At 38.5% G+C, this 20,008-nt stretch overlaps 1 long non-coding RNA gene across 1 annotated transcript; it reads right to left on the bottom strand.

Annotated features, from left to right (window-relative positions):
* Window positions 1-2,563: 2,563 nt before the first annotated feature.
* LOC132633803 (uncharacterized) lies at window positions 2,564-7,218 on the bottom strand. Its single transcript, XR_009579830.1, has 3 exons — window positions 7,070-7,218; window positions 3,286-3,434; window positions 2,564-3,196 (listed from the first exon to the last, which is right to left on the bottom strand). It is a non-coding gene; the product is annotated as an uncharacterized LOC132633803 (long non-coding RNA).
* Between the last annotated feature and the right edge of the window lie 12,790 nt (window positions 7,219-20,008).

Raw genomic sequence — 20,008 nt, forward strand, 5'->3', positions numbered from 1 at the left:
TGGCGGCAAGCCAACGTCACAGAATAAGTAATTACCAACCTAATTGGAATCCATCCCAACGCCATGTCCAAAGACCTAACATGCTTTCTCTGTCAACATCCACTAATTACATAAGAATTCCTAATCGAAGTCTAACTCAAGTAAGCTGTAACCTACCTCGAAGTCGAATAGGTGCCATGAACATCCATCTCCAGCTTCATCTTCCTTCTTCGGAGAGCGTCTATATACGGTAAGGTCTAACAAGGTAAGCAACTCACATAAGTAACACGTTGAGAATATTCAAAATACCGTGACCCTAAAAGAGTTTCTAAGAGACCCTAAAGAGAAAGACCCCGAAACCACAAGGGAAAAATCGGAACTTTTTTTTAAAACTCAACTACTAGAACCTCCAATATTCAACAAACTAAAATTCATAATCATATAACCCCAATGGCTTCTAAATCCCTTAAATATATATATATAAAAAAAAAAAAAAAACCCAATTTCTAAGAACCTTCCACTTAATCCATTTGAAAAACCCAATTTAAAATTAGAGATTGGAGTTTGGAAGTACTTTCCCCAAGCTAACAGTAAGCTATTAATCCTTAATTACCAAGATTTCACTTAAAAGACATCATTTACTCAACTAGGATTTTACAAATAAGAAGTTCTCCCCAAACCCAAGAACCTTAACATAAACTTATTAATGGAATGATAATGGCAAGAAGGAAGTACTGGAATGGGGTTTAGATCTTACCCTCTGCAAGGACTCTTGAGCTCTTTGACCTCAATTCCCAAACCAGCTCTTGAAAATATGATATGGGGGTCTAATCCCAAAATGGGGAAATAAAAGCTAGGTCTGATTGAAAGATTTCCGCTTACGCGGGAAACCACTCGCCCACTCGATTCCTCCTCTGCGGAACATGACGCGAGTTCACTAATATATCAGAAGTTCATCCCACACGGACCAACTTTGGCCGATGCGGGCTCGCTGAAGAGGCCCGCCAAACGTAGAAGCGGATAACCTGCTTCCGAGATATTCTAAGCTAGAGAAATTATTCACCCTTACCCGTAAGTCCCATGTGTAACAGTAATCGGTGTGAACCCAAACAAAGGGTATCTTGGGGGAAAGAGAGGAATGTCTGTAATGACGAAATGGGTCGTTCCAATAGTAGTAACTATTTTCATTTCGTTGTTTTTGCTTACGTAACATAAAATTTTTCTAGATTTCCATACTTTTAAGGGATAAGGTGCAAATATAACCCTCAACTTTGCGATTTAGAGCAAATATATCCCCCGTTATAAAACTGGTGTAAACATACCCCTGCTGTTACAAAATTGTGCAAATATATCCTTTTTACTAAAAGAATTTTTTTAAATCATTTAGTTTATTTTTTAATTAAAAAAATACAACGTGGCTTTAAAAAAAAAGTCTACCAAATTTTATTGAGTAGACATTTTTTTTTAAAGCCACATGATAATTTTTTTTCTAGTGGATCGGGTCGGGTTCGTTTAAAAAAATGGTTAGACTTATTTTTTTTTAATGTCACGAAGATAATTTTTTAAACGAACCAGTCGACCCACCAGAAAAATTTACCATGTGGCGTTAGTAAAATATGTGTACTAAAAAAAATGAGTAGACATTTTTTTTAGAGCTACATGGCATTTTTTAAAAAAATTCATTAGAGAAAAGAGTATATTTGCACTATTTGTGTAATGGAAGGGATATATTTGCACCATTTTGTAACGATAAGAATATATACACCACTTTTTTAACGGAAAGTATATCTACTCTAAATCGCAAAATTGAGGGTTATATTTGCACCTTTGCCCTAGTTTGAAACCCTTAACTTAAAAGTAATTTTTATAGCTGGATTAATTCACTTTTTTATTAATTCTATTATGGTCTTCATTAAAACAAAAAAGAAACCAAAAATTGCTTTGATATGTAATCAGTTCAACTTTCAATATGACATTACATGAGCAGCTAAAACCTTCGAATTAGGGCAATTTGCACGATTACCTTTTGTTCGGGTGGTCTTTAGTTTTTGTCCCTCAAATTGCTGGTCTTTAATTTTTGCCCTTCGCTTAAAATATCCCGAGGTTTTGGTTTGAACCCTGGCTGAGTCATAAAAATAAAAATAAAAAGTATGGCAAGACTTTGCAAAAAGTTCTGTCTTATGCGGCAGGCCTTATGCGACAGACTTTGTCTTAAGGTATAACTAAAAGTTTGTCTTATAAGGCAAAGTATGCCTTAAGGAAAAGTTTCGCCTTATGGGGCAGACTTTTAGTTATGCCTTAACTAAAAGTCTGGCCCATAAGACAAAATTTTTCCTTAAGGCATAACTAAAAGTTTGTCTTATAAGGCAAAATTTATGCCTTAAGAAAAAGTTTTATCGTATGAGGCAGACTTTTAGTTATAACTTAAGGAAAAGTATGTCGCATAAAGCATAACTTTTGCATTTTTTTTTACTGAACGGTGGTTCGAATCCAGAACCTCAGGATATTTTCGACCACCTTTTCAAGTGAAGGGCAAAACTTAAAGACCAGCAATTTGAGGACAAAATTTAAAGACCACCCCAAATGAAGGTCAATCTGCGCCAAAAAAAATTGTTCAAATTACGCAGTCCATATTAAAAGTTTGGGCTTGTAACTGCTTTCCAAGTCAAGTCCAATAACTATTCAAGTTAGGGACTTCTACTAAAACTAGATAGTGATGGCCTACGCTAGCACGGGCCCAATATTATAAAAATTGTTTTTTTTTTTTTTTTTTTGTATAATTGCAGAGAAGTGAACATACAAGTAATTCTGAAATTTAATATAGACAACATATCATACTAATTGTTAACAATTATTTACATATATTTTGGGAGAAAACATTATGTTGAATGATTTCCAAATGTTACAATCTTTACAACCATGACAACATCCGCACATAGCCAACGAAAAAAACATCCATCCAGGATTATCTTTCTAAAGAAAGATGTCTATCAATGGATAACTATTTATCCGGTCAAAGTCACGTGTTATCGGAATTGGATTTGCCGAATGACTCGCCAAAGAATCCAAGAAAGACAATAGACATCCGAGTTAGCAATGCGTCACCTACGTATCCTTCAACTCTGTTTCTTCAGTTCCCTCTCCCAAAAACAATACATGTTCTCTTTGAGCCATGCACTTAAGTCGTCATTATCTTGTAAGGAAGTGCCAAATGAGCCTGCCATATAATGAACATAAGCTAGCAGAGGTGATAGCAATTCAATAAGGCAATATAGTACTTTACCAGCGGAAAATATAATTACTGACATTTAGCTCTTAACCCAGCCAAACTCCTAATCGATAATCTGGAAAAACTGGAGTTGACTTGGCTACTCCACCAAAATGCTTGTGTTTGAGTAAAGGAGATTCACATTGCTTAGTTGGATTCTTTCCTTGCTATTCTTTATTCTTCATATCTTCATCAGGACAAAGTCAACTTCATTATTATAAGGCTATAGCAAGTGCAATAAAAAATCAGCTTAAAATAGAGTTCAAAAGATTTCACTGAGGATTAGCATTATGAATTCACACACATCTAAATAACTTTGCATCTTCTCAAGAATCTAATCGTATGATTGTAGAGACGCAGGTTAATTCGAACACAAGTTACCTTATAGAAGAACACAACATTGTATTTCCAAGTATTAGAATAATACTGCTTGACATAAAATAATATGTACCCACCAGCAGTAGCCTTTAAATGGTTAATTCATGACCGAACAGGTTAGCGAGTATCTATATATAATAAAAGGTTTGGTTTCGACCTGGGGCGTTTCAGACTTTTCACAGCTAATAAAAAGTGTCTCAGCCTAAAAGCTAACTTATACGTGTCTTTTATCCTACCCCTAAATAGACACGTCCCTCTTCCTTTCAGGCTTCACTTCCTTCTACATCTTTCACTCTAGTATTTCTCTCTCTGTTCGGCTTCTTCATGCTCTTTCTGCTGTAACTACTGCTGATTTTGTATACTGAATTCTGAATAATAATAGGGAGGAATTGCAGACTTTTCTCATAAGGAAATAGTTCAGGTTATTTTCTAATTATTTTTGTGGAGTAACCTAATTTCGCATCCTTTTCTTCTATTTGGACGGGATTTCTCTACTAAAACTACCTTGAGAATTATTGAAGATTTTTGACATAACGAAGAAAGCGAAAACCTTGCACAAATTAAACATGACCAAAAACCTTCAAAATCGTAACCACACATTAGAGGAACAAATGTTAAAAAATGTCATTTTTGTTGGACATAATTATATCTACTTCTGGTTTTTTATTTAGTGCAACTTTATGACTAAATATGGTAGAATATTATTTGATTAGATATGATATCAGTAAGCTTTACAATGATGCTTATGTGCACAGCACTACCTGAGTAGAGTTGCAGTACCCAGTTTGTACAATAAGATATTCTGGCATTACCGTTGCATCACATAGTTCATAATAAGTCGCACATTTCTTTAACAAAATCTTGTGGATTGAAGTCTAGTTGATTTGAAGCATCAGAATGATGCATGGCCTCTATTCTTTTCTGGATACAAAAGAAGTTCCCACAATCAACTCCATACATGCCTACTGTTAGCCCCTCGACTTGGTTGATCGCATGGCATGGGTGTGACAAGGGATTTACATGATGGACCTTGGCACGACCCTATGATGGCAGAGGCGGATCTAGGATTTGAAGGTGGCAGGTGCCATAATTTTTTTCAATGTACATCTTGTTAGGAACGTGTATTTGGGTCAGGTCCATCTCTTTTTAGTTTATTCGGGTCAACTTAATAGGTTTTTTTTTATTTGCAAAAATGAAAATTACATCTCAAAAATCAAGAAACGAACATAATTAGCATCTTAAACAAAGAATCACACTCATTAATACCCATTAACAACATAAGTAAAATCAACATTTTCACCGAGGAACTTACATCTCTTATGTATATTAAAAAATGAATTAGCACAACTAAAATAATAAGGGAATTACATCAATCAAAATTAGAAAAAAAAAAAAAAACTCTTCAATATGTAAATACACCCCATAAGTAAATGTAGAATTAGATAAACTACAAGTTCTCAACAATAAATCATAAATTTCATGTTTTTTCTAAGCAGTGCTTACGTAGTTTCCATCACAATTTAAGTAGTAGAGTAATTTAAATTGAATTTAACAATTATAGAATAGCATAAATTTTTATAATACACTCCCTCCGTCCATTTTTCTTTGTCCATTATAATAAAATTATATGTCCACTTTTACTTGTAAGTTATATAGTTTGAAAAACCAATATATAATTTACCATTTTATTCCTATTTTACCCTTATTAGTAAGTACTCCAATTCATTTCTCATTTTATTTATTGCTTATTAAGAGTGTCCCAAGTCAAATATAGACAAGTAAACATGGACGGAGAGAGTAATAAACGAAAGAAATTATTAAAAAAATGAATTTTGATCTCAATCCAAAATTCTCATTGAAACCCAAGTTTTTTTATTTAAATACTCACAGATTTGAGATTAAGAGAAATGCTTAATTTAAGGAATTTTGATGAAGAAATGCTTAATTAACAGATTTGCCATACCACCCCCACCCCAAAGGGTTCATCCGCCCCTATATGATGGTGTGGGCATCATGTTGACAAGACTGCCCCGCATGGGCATGTGTGGGCAAAGCATGGGCGTTGACACAAGGGCAGGCAGCTTGAGTGTCAAGGCATGCCGAGCCCTTGGCATGGGAGTAGACATGGCAAGGCAGTGTGCGGGCAAGACAAGGCAGTGTATGGCAAGGCAAAGATAAAGGCAAGGCAAGTCCAGGGCAAGGCACAGCTAAGACATGGCATGGCATGGCATGACCGGGACAAGGCAAGACATGGCAAGGCAAGGCTAGGCAGTGGGCTTGAGCAAGGCAGAGTCATGGGCGAGTTGGGCGTGGTGCAAAGACAGGCATGCGCACAAGGCATGTCGCGCAGAAAAAATGGCGGGAAAGGCAAGCATGGCGCCAATGTGGGCGTTGGCACCAAAACAGTGCAGAGACGCGCACATGGCATAAGCGTGTGCGTGGCACATGCGAGCGGTTGGCCAATTGGGCGGTTTCCCTTAATTTCAGCCGAAATGGCCATGTTGGCCGAGGCAGTTTCTTTGTGATAGACTTGTAGCCTTATCCTATGCAGTTGGGGTTGTCAACTGCCATTAGTGGGAAGGTACCTCACATGCTTGGCACATGACTGGGCTGCTGTGACTTATATAAAGGCACAGGCAGGCTTGTCAATAGGCAGATTTGGATGTGTTGGTCAAAACGTTTTTGTATGTGTTCTTTGTGCACGAGTTAATACAAAGTTGGGAAGTGATTCCTGTAAATGTGTGTTCGTATTTGTTCCATTCGCCTAAAATATTCTAAGTGTCAAACGAGTGTCAAAGTAAAGAGGGAAGGCTGAGTCATTGTGAGTGACTGCCGTGCGGTGTCATAAACAAAAAAATTGACCCCGTAACACCTACCATAGTAAGGTACTTTTAGATACTAAAAAAATAAAAATTGTGACTGCCCAAAAAATGAATGAAGACATTTTCACAATATTATTTGAGCTATAGAGTCTGCAAACTTGCAAAAAGAAAAGATAATGCTGGAAGGTCCAAAAAGAAGATAGAAAGAAAGAAAAAGAAAAGAATCTGAAGGAAACAAGAAGTTAAATATTAAATTCTAATAAAACTTTAAAGATAGCCTATTATGCTTCGAAATGGATTAAGTTCATATCAAAGAGTTCATCGGAATCACTCTGGAACATTACATAGTCAGTCAGCCTTATTTAAAGTGGCCTTGTCTTCTTTTCAATAAGACTTCATATGAGCCGATGCTAGGAGATAAAGTGAGTGAAGTATCAAACAGATAATTGCAATCATCACAACCCCAAAATATAAAGAATAAAACACAGAGAAATCACATAACAACAAGAGAAAGGAAAAGAAATGAAAAGAAAATCAGGACGTCATTTTGTTGGTGGCATTCTTTCTTAATAGAAAAGGTTTGTTACTTGCAAAATTGAAGTTCTAATCAACAAAGTAATACATTCCAGTACTTCTTCAAAGGAGGAGCTTTATTTCCATCCTATGTTTGTGGTAAAGAGAATTGCCTCATTGTGTCTTGATCTTGTCTCTAAACTTGCTCCCTTCGACGACGTCCATCGTGGTTGATGACAATATTGGATGGATCGCATTTTCTCTGGAGTCCGGAACCAAAATGCCTCCAAAAAAACCATTTTGAACCAAAATACCCCAACAACAAAAAAATATTACAAAAGTATCTTTAGCGCAGTAAAATACTGCGCTATAGCACTTCACGGAGACGGAGACGGAGCCGTTAAGTGCTATAGCGCAGTATTTTACTGCGCTATACAAATGTTTCTCTCACCTATAGCGCAGTAAAATATTGCGCTATACAAATGTTTCTCACCTATAGCGCAGTAAAATACTGCGCTATATGACCCAACTAAAACCCCGTCGGGTTCCACCACTGGTCCCTCTAGTGGCAGAAAAAAAATTGATAAACGCCATTGGAGGCGATACCAAGGTGGTCCCCACATCCAAAAAACATCGTTTTCTATTAAATTTCGTCCGGAAAGTTTAGATTTTCGGTATATTCAAGTCAAGGAGCAAGATTCTAAGTTCGAATTTTGGGAAAAAGCGGCGTACAACTCGATTAAAATAACTCTACAAAAAATCTTCGATTAAGGTTTTCTGCTATGAACTTTTGTTATTATTTTGTTATATACATTATATTCTAAGCATGCTTAACATTTAATCCTTGCTATTTTCCAAAATAAAAAAAAAATCAATTTTTTTTTGCTCTTGTTTGGACTGGGCAGTGGTTGTTGCCACTGTTCCGATTTTTTTTTTTGTTTAATTCATTATTTGTTAAATGTTTATGAATTGTTAATTTGTTAAATGTTTATAAATTGTTAATTTGTTATATGTTTCTGAGTTGTTAATTTGTTAATTATTTATGAATTGTTAATGAATTATTATTTTGTTAATTGATTATTTGTTAAATATTGTTTATGAATTGAAAGAAGTTGATTGGTAATGAATTATTATGTTGTTAACACTTTGTTTGGATGATTGTTATGTATTGTTTTGACATTTATCGTATTGTGTTGTATTGTATAGGACCAAATCAGTGGTTACATAAAATAGGACCTTTCGTCGTTACATAACAATAAAATTAAAGTAACAATCAAAGCAAACATTTTATTTAAACTAACAACATAATATAATACAATAGGTAACAACCATCCAAACAAGTTGTAAATGATTATGAAATGTTAATCTATATAATTTTAAAAGCGTGAATATATCTGTTAAATAAAAAAAGATTATCTTAAAAAGAATATTAAAGTTCTTCTTTTCAAAAATACATAAGCTAATGAAAATAATGTAAAGTTTGTAGGAAAATATGTGGTCGACGAATATACTCTTTTAGTTTAATTTTATTGTAGTTGTGTTGGCTATTTGGTCAGCTAAAAATATATCACATATTCAAAATAGAGTTCCAAACAAATATTACTGCTGAATTTTGATTCCCAAACTAATTAACTTAACAAGTCTTTTCCATCACATAATTCAAAAGTAATTAACTTAAAAATCTTTGTCATCACATATGTGTCCTTACTATCAGATATTAAATTTACTGCATATCCCATGTTAATTATTCACAAGATATAATACTACATAATTCACATATTCCCTACAAATTATTAATTAGTTGCGTGTCCGTTGATCGGGTACAACATGATTAGGTGCTCATCACGGCCATGGTTGAGCGGTGGAGGCCAGAGACACATACCTTCCATCTTCGCACTGGAGAGGCCACGATTACACTTCAGGATGTGGAGGTCCTCTTTGGATTGCAGGTAGATGGAGAGCCACTATACACTCGATACGAGCCTCCTCCTGGTCAGACGTGGGTGACAGAGTTGACTAGGCTCACTCACTTCGTACCTGATGCCGCGGCCTAGATATCGGGACAGAGTCGGGTTCAGCTTAGTGCACTCTGCACTTATTTGGAGGGTCTGGATCCGGTTGTGGACGGCACCCCGCAGGACGATGTTGATCGTCATGCCCGTTTGTACCTGCTTATTATATTCGAGGGCATCTTGTTCCCGAACTCATCGGGTGCCTTTGTCAGCTTACGTTATTTGGTTTTCTTGGAGCATCTGGACCGCTTGGGAGACTACAGCCGGGGCGGTGTTGTTTTGGTGTATCTTTACAAATACCTGTGCCGAGCGTCTATTGGTGCTGTCAGAGATGTGTGTGGATTTTTTGCTCTTCTCCAGGTAATATTTTAAGTGTGCGTTCCTTTAATGTAAACAAACCTCTTGAAAGGATGACTAAAAAATCGTATTTTATAATATCGCTTACAGTTATAGGCGTGGGAGAGGATGCTACCTTTTCAGCCCGTACCTAGGCATCACCTCGAGATTGACATGCCTTATGCGAGGAGGTGGACAGCGGGTTTCGACCAGGATGTGGATACGCACCACAGTATTCTTCCATTCCGGGACCAGCTTCATCACATGACGGACGATGCGGTAAAACTATTTAAATTTACATTAATAATTTAATTAAATTTCTTTTCTACTTGGTGATCACTGATTTGTATTTATATGTTATGCAGCTATTTATATGGACGTCGTACGCTGCTATATTAGATGGCTTGCCGCCCTTCTGTAGGGCAGGTCAGGGGGTTTGGAGGTCGCGGTGTCCATTGATACACCTGGACATCGTAGAGGATCACATGCCCGAGCGTGTCTTACGACAGTTTGGGCATACACAGAGTATACCCCCTGATGTCCGTCATGAGCTCCGACACTACCAGCGGGACGATCGGGCTGCCGTTGATGATGATTTTCTGGCTTTCATAGATGTCCAGCTCCACCGTTGGGAGAACAGGTTGGGCACTTTAGCGGTGGTCGGCCATTTGACTCCCATTGAGCATTACATGCGCTGGTATCATCAGATCACACGCCGATTGATCGGCAACCCAGCTTTGCGTCCCCCTAGGGATGTAGGATACTCAGCACTCGCAGGGCAGTACGAGGCATTGGTAAGTTTATAGTATTTAGATTTATTTAATTGCATTAATTGTTACGTTTTAAAAATAAACTTTTTTTTCTGTTAAACACAAATGCAGCGGTGGCCGTACAGCGTTTACGCATCTTGGGGTTAGAGCATATGCCTTACCCTGGGCTTGTGGGGCTTGCCGCGGAGATGGTACGGATATCCGAGGATGGTATCCGGCAGGCAGGCAAGATAAGGCGCAGAGAGGAGCCTATTCCGGAGGCTGAGTATCAGGCAACACCAGGAGGAGGATCGGGTGCTCCCAGAGGAGGAGGCCGTGCTGGCAGAGGACGTCGTGCTGCCGGAGGACGCCGTGCGCGTAGAGGACGCGGCGCTGGTGCTGGAGGACCTGGTGGTGGAGGACACCATCTGGTAGATGAGGCGGATGAGGCCGATCCCATTCCAGAGGGCGTTCATGGTCTAGTCCATCCGCAGTCGTTCCAGTCCATCCGCAGCAGCTCACCTGGGGACTCACCTACGTTTACGTCGGCGCTCTTACTTGCTGAGATACCCGGGTCTTCATCACAGCCGAGCCAGAATGCATACATGGAGGAGCGTGATAATGTTGATTGGGCGGCGTTACGCGCTTCATTAGCTGATGAGCGGCCTGTGAGGAATTTAGAGGGAGCCAGGATTCTTGACTTCGATGAGTTTTTGATCCCTGTTAGTATTTAAAATACTTATTTGTTCCTTTAAAATTATTTATTTTAAATATATATATATGTTACTCATTATTTAGTAATATTTTATATTTTAGGATTCGGCGCCAGCAGGTCCACCAGAGCCACCCACTCAGGCGTTTTCTCATGGGTCTGTCGAGCCAGCGGTGTCTTCCCATATGACTACTGAGCCACAGGTACGCTTTTTATTAAAATTTGTTTTATTCAATATAAGGTCAATATTTAATATACATATTTGATTATTTAAAGTACTTATTTTAAATATGTATGTTACTTATTATTTCATTTTTTTTTCATATTTTAGGATTCGGCTCCAGTGGGTCCACAGGAGCTACCCATTCAGGAGCATTCTCATCAACCTGCCGAGGCAAAGGTGTCTTCTCATGAGACTACCGAGGTGCATGTAAGTTTTTTACTTAAAACTAATTTTATTCAATATAAGGTAAATATTTATTTAATTTTTATAACCTTTACTTGGACATCGAACAACATCTCGTCCAGGAGACTACCGCGTATTCACCACCGCACCTATCCCATGAGCCTACAGACCCATCTCAAGAGCCTACTCAGGTGCCCGTTGACACACAGGTTTGATTAAATAAATAACGTTAATGTATTCAATATAAATAAGAAATGGTACTAATATTTATATACTTTTCAGGTTCATCCTTCGGCGCCTGCGGTGGCGACTCCTGACGAGGAAGAGGTCGAGTTTCCAGACCCAGCTCAGCCTGAGGTTCTGAGCGTGCCAGCGGGACTAGATCCCAAGAAGAAGCACGTTCTAGCTAAGAGCGCAAGGGCTAGGGGAAGAGGAGATGATCATGACTTGGAGCGCCCGGTTATTAAGAGGAAAAAGGGCGATGGAGACGATGGCGAGGGCGGTGGGGATGGTATGAGCCTTAGGCCTAGGGATAGTCTCCGGCATACTACATGTGGGACCCATCCTCGATAGTGTATATACATTAGTGTTGTACAATTTATCGTAAATATTATCTATTTTTTGCATATTTATAAAAATTATCTTAGTCTTTATTATTGTTTATAGTTTCACATCCTAAATTGATAATAAAAAAAACGTGACACATTCGAGATAAAGTTAAGCATTAATTTAAAAATAACACGAAAACTAAAACATAAATAACTTAAAGCTAATGACTACAAGTCTTCAAACAAAAAAAGACTTCGAGCACTTTTCACCACTAAAACGACAATCCAAAGTATTGCGTATTCTTGATGTGTTGAGCCTATTTTATTAATTGTACAAATATAACTAGAGTTCTATATAAAATATTGAAGTTCCGGAATCTCAAAGCATGATTAATATACGGCTAAACTACGTAAAAAGGAGTGAAAATGTAATGTTTTGGAAAATGGCGGAGTCCTATAGCGCAGTATTTTACTGCGCTATAGGTGAGAGAAACATTTGTATAGCGCAGTAAAATACTGCGCTATAGCACTTAACGGCTCCGTCTCCGTGAAGTGCTATAGCGCAGGATTTTACTGCGCTAAAGGTACTTTTGTAACATTTTTTTTTGTTGGGGTATTTTGGTTCAAAATGATTTTTTTGGGAGCATTTTGGTTCCGGACTCTTTTCTCTGTCCATTTAAAGTAAAATTAATAATTCTGGAGGTATTGTCCTTTAAACCTTTCTAGAGATCATAAATAAAAGTAAAGTATTCTTTTGTACTGGATTGGCTAAAGAGTTCACTAAAAAATAAGTTATTAACTATTAAAATCAAACTTACCTATTTTAGATCAAACATAATATGCAGGCTATGGTTTTAGAGAAGTTAGTTGCTTGAGAAGTATTTGCCCCTCCCCTAACTTGGACTCAGTTTTTTACCGGGCATTCCTTGAGAAGTATTTGCCCCGGTCTTTGAGAGAGGCGCATAGGGAGGAGTTCCTACATCTTCAGCAGAGGGGTATGTCTGTGGAGGCCTATGCGACCCGTTATCTGTATCTGGCCCGTTATTCCACTCCTTTGATCCCTACTAAGCCTGACAAGATTAGGCATTTTGTTGGTGGGATAGTCAGTTCACTTCAGATTCCTTTCTTTCAAATGGAGGCTATGGGGGCTTCCTTCCAGTCCATCGTCGAGCATGCTTCTTTGGCTGAGGGCGCTAAGGCCTGTGCATTTGGAGGTGGTGGTGACAAGAGACCGCGTCAGACTGGGAGTTATGGTGGTTCTAGTTCGTGGGGCGCTGGTCAGTCTTCTAGACCGTATCAGCCATATTCCGGTTGCCCTGTGCACTCACCTTTGCAGGTTTCCTCCAATAAGTTACCAAGACAGAGAGCTCCCGAGAGTTCGTTTTCTCGACCGGTAGACAGGGTTGTTTCATCCGGGTCCTCAGTTTCAGTTTATCAGCCTTCGTCCCTTCTGATCTATTTTTCGTGTGGAGAGGATGGGCATATTTCTAGGAGATGTTTCTGGCCCAGACGGGATTATCAGCCACAGAGGACTCCAACACCATCTTGTGGTCGAGGTGGTGCTTCTCAAAGGGGCGGTGCTCAGTCAGGTCATGGTGGTTCTCAAGGTTCTAGTGGTGGATCCCAGGCTGTTAGAAGTGGGTCACATAGTGCGAGAGGGGGATCTCAGACTGGACATGGTGCGGCCCATTGTTACTCATTTCCGAGTAGGCCCGACGTAAAGGCCTCAGATGCTGTTATCTTAGGTACCATTTTTGTCCGTCATAGAACAACATTTGTGTTATTTGATCCTGGATCCACTTATTCGTATATGTTTTCATATCATGCCATTGGTTGGGATTTGCCTTGTGATAACATAGGTATACTTGTTCATTTGTCTACTCTGGTTGGAGATTCTGTTATCGTGGACCGAGTTTATCGGTCATGTTTGGTTACTTTTATGGGGTATGACACTTGGGTAGATTTGATGATTCTCGATATGGTGGACTTTGATATTATCTTGGGAATGTCCTGGCTTTCTCTTTATCATACGATATTGGACTATCACGCCAAGACAGTCACCTTAGCCAAGTTGGGCATTCCTAGGCTTGAGTGGAAGGGTACTCCTAGTCCCGCTCCGAAGAAGATCATTTCCTTCCTTCAGGCGAAGACATTAGTCAATAAGGGGTGTTTATCTTATCTGGCTCATGTGCGAGACCCGACGTTTGCATCTCCACCCCTTGATTCCATTACTATTGTTAGCGAGTTTGCGGAGGTATTCCCGTCGGATTTTTCGGGTATGCCACCCGATCGCGACATTGATTTCTGCATTGACTTGGATCTAGGCACTCGCCCTATATTTATTCTGCCATATCAGATGGCACCTGTCGAGTTGAGAGAGCTTAAGGAGCAACTGTAGGATTTGTTGAGCAAGGGGTTCATTAGACCGAGTGTCTCCTCTTGGGGTGCTCCTATATTATTTGTGAAGAAGAAAGATGGAACCATGAGGATATGCATTGATTATGGCCAGCTGAACAAGGTTACTATTCGGAACAAGTGTCCTATGCCTCGTATTAATGATCTATTTGACCAGCATCCGGGTGTTTCAGTATTTTTGAAGATTGACTTGCGTTCAGGCTACCACCAGTTGACGATCAGGGTTGAGGATATTCCGAAGACGGCCTTTCGGACGAGATATGGACCCCATGAGTTTCTGGTGATGTCTTTTGGGCTTACCAATGCCCCGGCTACATTTATGACTTTGATGAATGGCATCCTTAGGCCATTCATTGATTCCTTCATGATTGGGTTTATTGATGATATCTTGGTGTATTCCAGGAGTAGAGAGGAGCATAACAGCCATCTTCATACTGTTCTTGGGTTGTTGAAGAAGCATAACTTGTTTGCTAAGTTTTCGAAGTGTGAGTTTTGGTTGGGGTCTGTGGCATTCTTGGGCCTAGTTGTGTCTAAGGATGGGATTATGGTTGATCCACAGAAGATTGAGGCTGTGAGGGGTTAGGCGAGGCCCACTACTATTACCGAGGTTCGTAGTTTTATGGGTTTGGCAAGCTACTACCGTCGTTTATTGAAGGGTTTTGCTGTTATTGCTTCGTCTTTGACCAGATTGACTCAGAAAGATGTTCCCTACCAGTGGTCCGATGATTGTAAGGAGAGCTTTCAAAAGCTCGAGCTTCTTTTGACTTCAGCCCTGATCTTAGCATTACCCGTGGAGGGTAAGGATTTCGCAGTATATTTTAATGCATCCCGTATGGTTTGGGTGCGTGTTGACGGTGGAGGGTAGGGTGATAGCTTATGCTTCCCGTCAGTTGAAGATCCATGAGAAGAATTGCCCTACCCATGATTTGGAGCTGTTGGCCGTGGTCTTTGCTTTGAAGATTTGGAGGCATTGTTTGTAGGGTGTCCATATTGAGGTTTTCACCGATCACCATAGTCTTCAGCATGTGTTTACCTAGAGAGATCTTAATTCCAGGCAGCGCCGATAGATGGATCTCCTAAAGGACTATGACATCTCTATTCTTTATCATCCCGGGAAAGCCAATGTTGTGGCTGATGCCTTGAGTCACAAGGCAGAGAGTATGGGGATTTTAGCTCCTTTGATTGTTTCCGCGTGTCCGTTGGCCATAGAGGTTCAGACTCTGGCCAACAGTTTCATCCGTCTTGATATTTCAGCCCCAGGCAGTATCTTGGCTTGTGTAGAGGTGAGGTCATCTTTATTGGATCGGATCAGGACTCATCAGTTTGAGGATGTTCGGTTGAGTAAGATTCGAGATAGGGTTTTAAGGGGTGAGGCCATGAAGACCATGATTGATTATTAGGGCATTTTGAGGATTAAGGGACGCGAGTACGTTCCTCGTGCTGGTGATTTGGTTCAGTTGATCTTGTCTGAGGCTCATCGCTCTCGATATTCCATTCATCCGAGGGCGACTAAGATATATCGTGATTTGAGGTAGCACTATTGGTGGCGTCAGATGAAGAGGGATATAGTTTATTTGGTGGCTAAGTGTGGGAATTGTCAGCAAGTTAAGTATGAGCACCAGCGACCCAGTGGTGTACTTCAGAGGACGCCCATTCCCGAGTGAAAGTGGGAGAGGATTGCCATGGATTTTGTTGTGGGTTTTCCAAAGACCCTGGGAAAGTTTGATTCTATCTAGGTGATAGTTGATCGGTTGACTAAGTCCGCCACTTTGTTTCGGTTCAGGTTTCTTATACCGCGGAGAAGTTAGCTAAGTTATACATTCGGGATAGTATGAGGTTGCATAGGGTTCCTATCTCTGTCTTTTCTGATCGGGGCACTATCTTCACTTCCCGATTCTGGAGGGCTTTTCATAAGGAGTTGGGTACCCGATTGGATCTCAGTACAGGTTTTCACCCCCAGTCCGATGGCCAGTCCGAACGGACCATTCAGGTGCTCGAGGACATGTTGAGAGCTTGTGTTATTGATTTTAGCGGTCATTGGGATCAACACTTACCATTGGCAGAGTTTGCGTGAAACAAAAGTTATCATTCGAGTATTGGCATGGCACCTTTTGAGTCTTTATATGGTAGGAGGTGTAGATCTCCGTGTAGCGGTTCGATTTTTTTCGGTTCGTATTTGCACTTGCCTCATTTAAAAAGAAAAGTGTCCCGGGGAAGTACCGTTGTCAATCGTACCGGGAAAAAGGAAAAAATATACTTCTACGTGGATGTTGCTCTAAATGGATGTTGTTTAAAGTCACCACCTAATTTTTAGGAAATTAGGAAAACCAATTCGAAAAGGGTTCATTTAAAACGGTTAAATTTCAAAACAATCCTAATCTAACCAAAGTATGGATAAGGGTTCTGGTGATCCCCTGGGGAAGGTGTTAGGCACCCTGGCATTAAGGATCCGTAAAATACGGTTGACCTATGGGTTCTAATAGTATATGCCTTGTAGATATAAATGGTTTTCAATTAAAACTGCTTTTGTTTTAGATTCCCGCAATAAAAAGGTTAGTCGTTCATGCAACAATACAACATTTTCAAAAGATAAAAGCGGTAGAGTTTTGCCCGAAATTGGGCATTTTGGGTTTCAGACTAGAACACTTAGGTTAAACCCCAAAGGCGTTTAACCTAAGTAGAACACTACGTAAGCCCACCCGTTTAAGTTTTATGTTTTTAAGGAGTTTTTATTTAAGTGTAGAAAATAGCTTAAGGCATACTATTGTGTTCCATTTGTGAACTATATTTACATTTTAGATTTTTAGCCAATTTTAGTCCAAGTTTTTGGAAGTCAAAATCAGTCCATATAGTCAATAGTCTACAGGTTTTCAAAAAAAAAAAAGTCCAAATCAGTCCTAGAGTTTATAAAATTGACCATTTCTAGTCCGAATTATACTAAATCAGTCCATTATTATTTTTAAAAAAAATTGCAAGTGACATTAATTTTCCCAAAATCAGTTTTGCATAATATAAAAGTTGAGTGTTGGCGACTTTAAGCATGGGATAATCTTTTAAGGGTTCCAATAAACACATTTCATCAATTTTACCAAATAAATAATAAGAGATAGGGAGTTGTGCCTACCAAGCCCAACAGAATAAATGCGTATAAAATTTATCCGCTCCAAGTTATGCTCCAAATGCTTAGCCCGTCCATAATGAGGTTGACTCGATCTAGATATGTTAATGGGCCCGGTTGGGACCCACCAACAGGTTTTGGGGTATAAGATGCAAAAAGGGCATACAATTACATTAGCATACATCCAATAATTAAACTAAGTATAGAAAATTTAAACTACAATAATTATTACAAAGCCAAAAAATAAATTACAACTTTTGGGCTAAGCCCAGTAATAATAAGAGACTAATCAGAATAATAATGGCCCAGTAATAATGGGCAACAGTCGACTGATGATTAATCCACCAAGCCAGGCCCATCAACAAGCCCACAATAGTTTCCCCTCGTAAATTTTCTAAGTGTGGAAGGGTAATATACATGGTATACACTCATATGCTCACTGATATACTCCCTCATTCATCTTAAATTTTTTCTAAGTATAAAGGTTGTGATGTACACAAACATATCACTTGCATACAATGTTTTTCCAGGAATTTGTTAATTATAGCAAACTCAATATACAAGATATACCACTCATATACTTAGGATATAGAGGGCAAAACCTCCAAGAGGCGCGTACCCTCTTATATCCTCCTAAACTCACATTATATCGTGCAATTATACCCTAAATTTTAACTCTTAAATTCGGTAAATCACATAGACAGATAAACACCTCTTGGAATTCAACAATGAGAATGACACAGCTAGATAGAAAGGTCACTGGACACAACAAGTAAAAAAAAAAAAGCTCTAATGCATAGTACATGTTAATTAGCATATATGAAAACAAGTTATAGCAATGTCACAATACAGTAAAGGGGTCCCAATATAAGTCCTAAAGTATTCATGTCACTCATTATGAGCCAAACAAGGAAGACATTAGACATACTTTCACTTAAACAACAAGTAGCGGCAAAATATTATGCATAGGAACTCCAAAGTTTACAAAAAACAGGCCTCGGGATAGAAATAGGTGTGAAAAACCATTTAGCTTCAATGTAGCATGATACTAAGTTCATCTATATCAAGATCTCTCATAATTAGTCTCAGACAAGAAGATCCAATCACAAATTCAGTTTCAGGGAAGTACCAGACATGATCAGGGTCATTTAAAGCTTAAGCCATTCTAATGAGTCAACCAGGTAAGTGCAGATCCATCAGAGTTCCATTTTTAGCCTTATCTTTTAATTCAAAGCCTTTAATCCCTACTAAGCAGTTTTAGAGCTCATAATCAAGTAGACAATGTCATATTTTACTTCTTCCAATACTTGACATAATACAAAGGTGATCAATGCACATAAGTCAACACAGACCAGTCAAATGCACATAGAGGTTCACACACAGTTTCAATTAGTCATTTGTTTTACAAGCAAAGGTAGTTACAAGCTTATCTTTCATAACTATACTAATAGGGTTCAAACTTTAAGAGAAGAGGGGTCTAGTTTAAACCCATTCAAGCAAGCAAGGAGTTCCAATTCTCTTAATTCAGATATATGCCAACCATACAGGACAAATCAATACACATCAAAGTTTTAAAAGGGTTTGCAAGGTCCAAACTTAGCTTAAGGCTCATACAAGGTAAAAAAAAATGTGCAGGAAACCTCAGAATATCAAGAGCATGCTCAAGCAAGATCATTTTAAACAACAATAAAGGCTTAGACTCATTCTCAGAGGGGAGGGGAGCCAGTTTTCAGTCAAAGATCACCAAAGCTAATTTTAAACAGATTCTACAACATTATGAGGATCATTTAGACTAAGTATATCCATTTTCCAGTAGACATAGGGATTGCAGGTTCATTTTTCTAGACTTATACACAGTTTTAGAGTAATAATCAAAGACAACTACTGGTAAATTAAACCAACATGAACCAAAGTCTACTCAAACTAACCAAACAAGCATAAATATAGACTTAATGTAATCATATAGGAACACAAATGCACAGAAAACTCAGAACCAATAGTCAAATAGTCATAAGATTATAAAATATCAGCTCAACCCCTTTTAAAACAAGCAAAAGAAGCAATGGACAGGATTGACTAACACCTAACCTTATTCCAAACTCATTCTTAAGCTTGAAGCTGCTAATGAACCCCTTAAAAACTCTTTCAGACCTCATTACACTTCATCACCATATCAAGACAGTATTTTGAAAAATATTGGATGAAACAACACAGAAATGCAACAAATAACCATTTTATATCTTTTAAACCTCATTTTTTAGCTTTATCATTTAATTTTTGACACTAAAACCTTTTAAGACCTACTGCACTATCATTATAACTTAATAGTAAACAAGCAAGACTTTCTCTTTCATTGTAAACCATTTCAAGACACCATACTTGAGGAAAAACATCCAGATACAACCAAAACATAATTGAAGACTTAGAATCAACCTAAACATCTTAAAATTAACAAATAATCCAATGTAACAGTAGCTACAAGATAAGACATGCTTTTCTACTCATTTTCAACCACTTTGAAACATCATTATCAACTTAACAACCACTAAACTACAATAATATCATCAATACAACAAAAACAAAGCTATTTAACAGTAAATAACACCGAAGAAACCTCAAACATAGCTCAGAGTATAATATACAGACTAAAACATATTAAAATAACTAAAAATGAAGTAAATAGGATGGAAATGGGGGTATTACCTTTTTTAGGGGAAACCAAAAGATCAAAAGGAGGGATTAGGACCACAAC

Source organism: Lycium barbarum, chromosome 3, assembly GCF_019175385.1.
Source record: "Lycium barbarum isolate Lr01 chromosome 3, ASM1917538v2, whole genome shotgun sequence".
NCBI lineage: Eukaryota > Viridiplantae > Streptophyta > Magnoliopsida > Solanales > Solanaceae > Lycium > Lycium barbarum.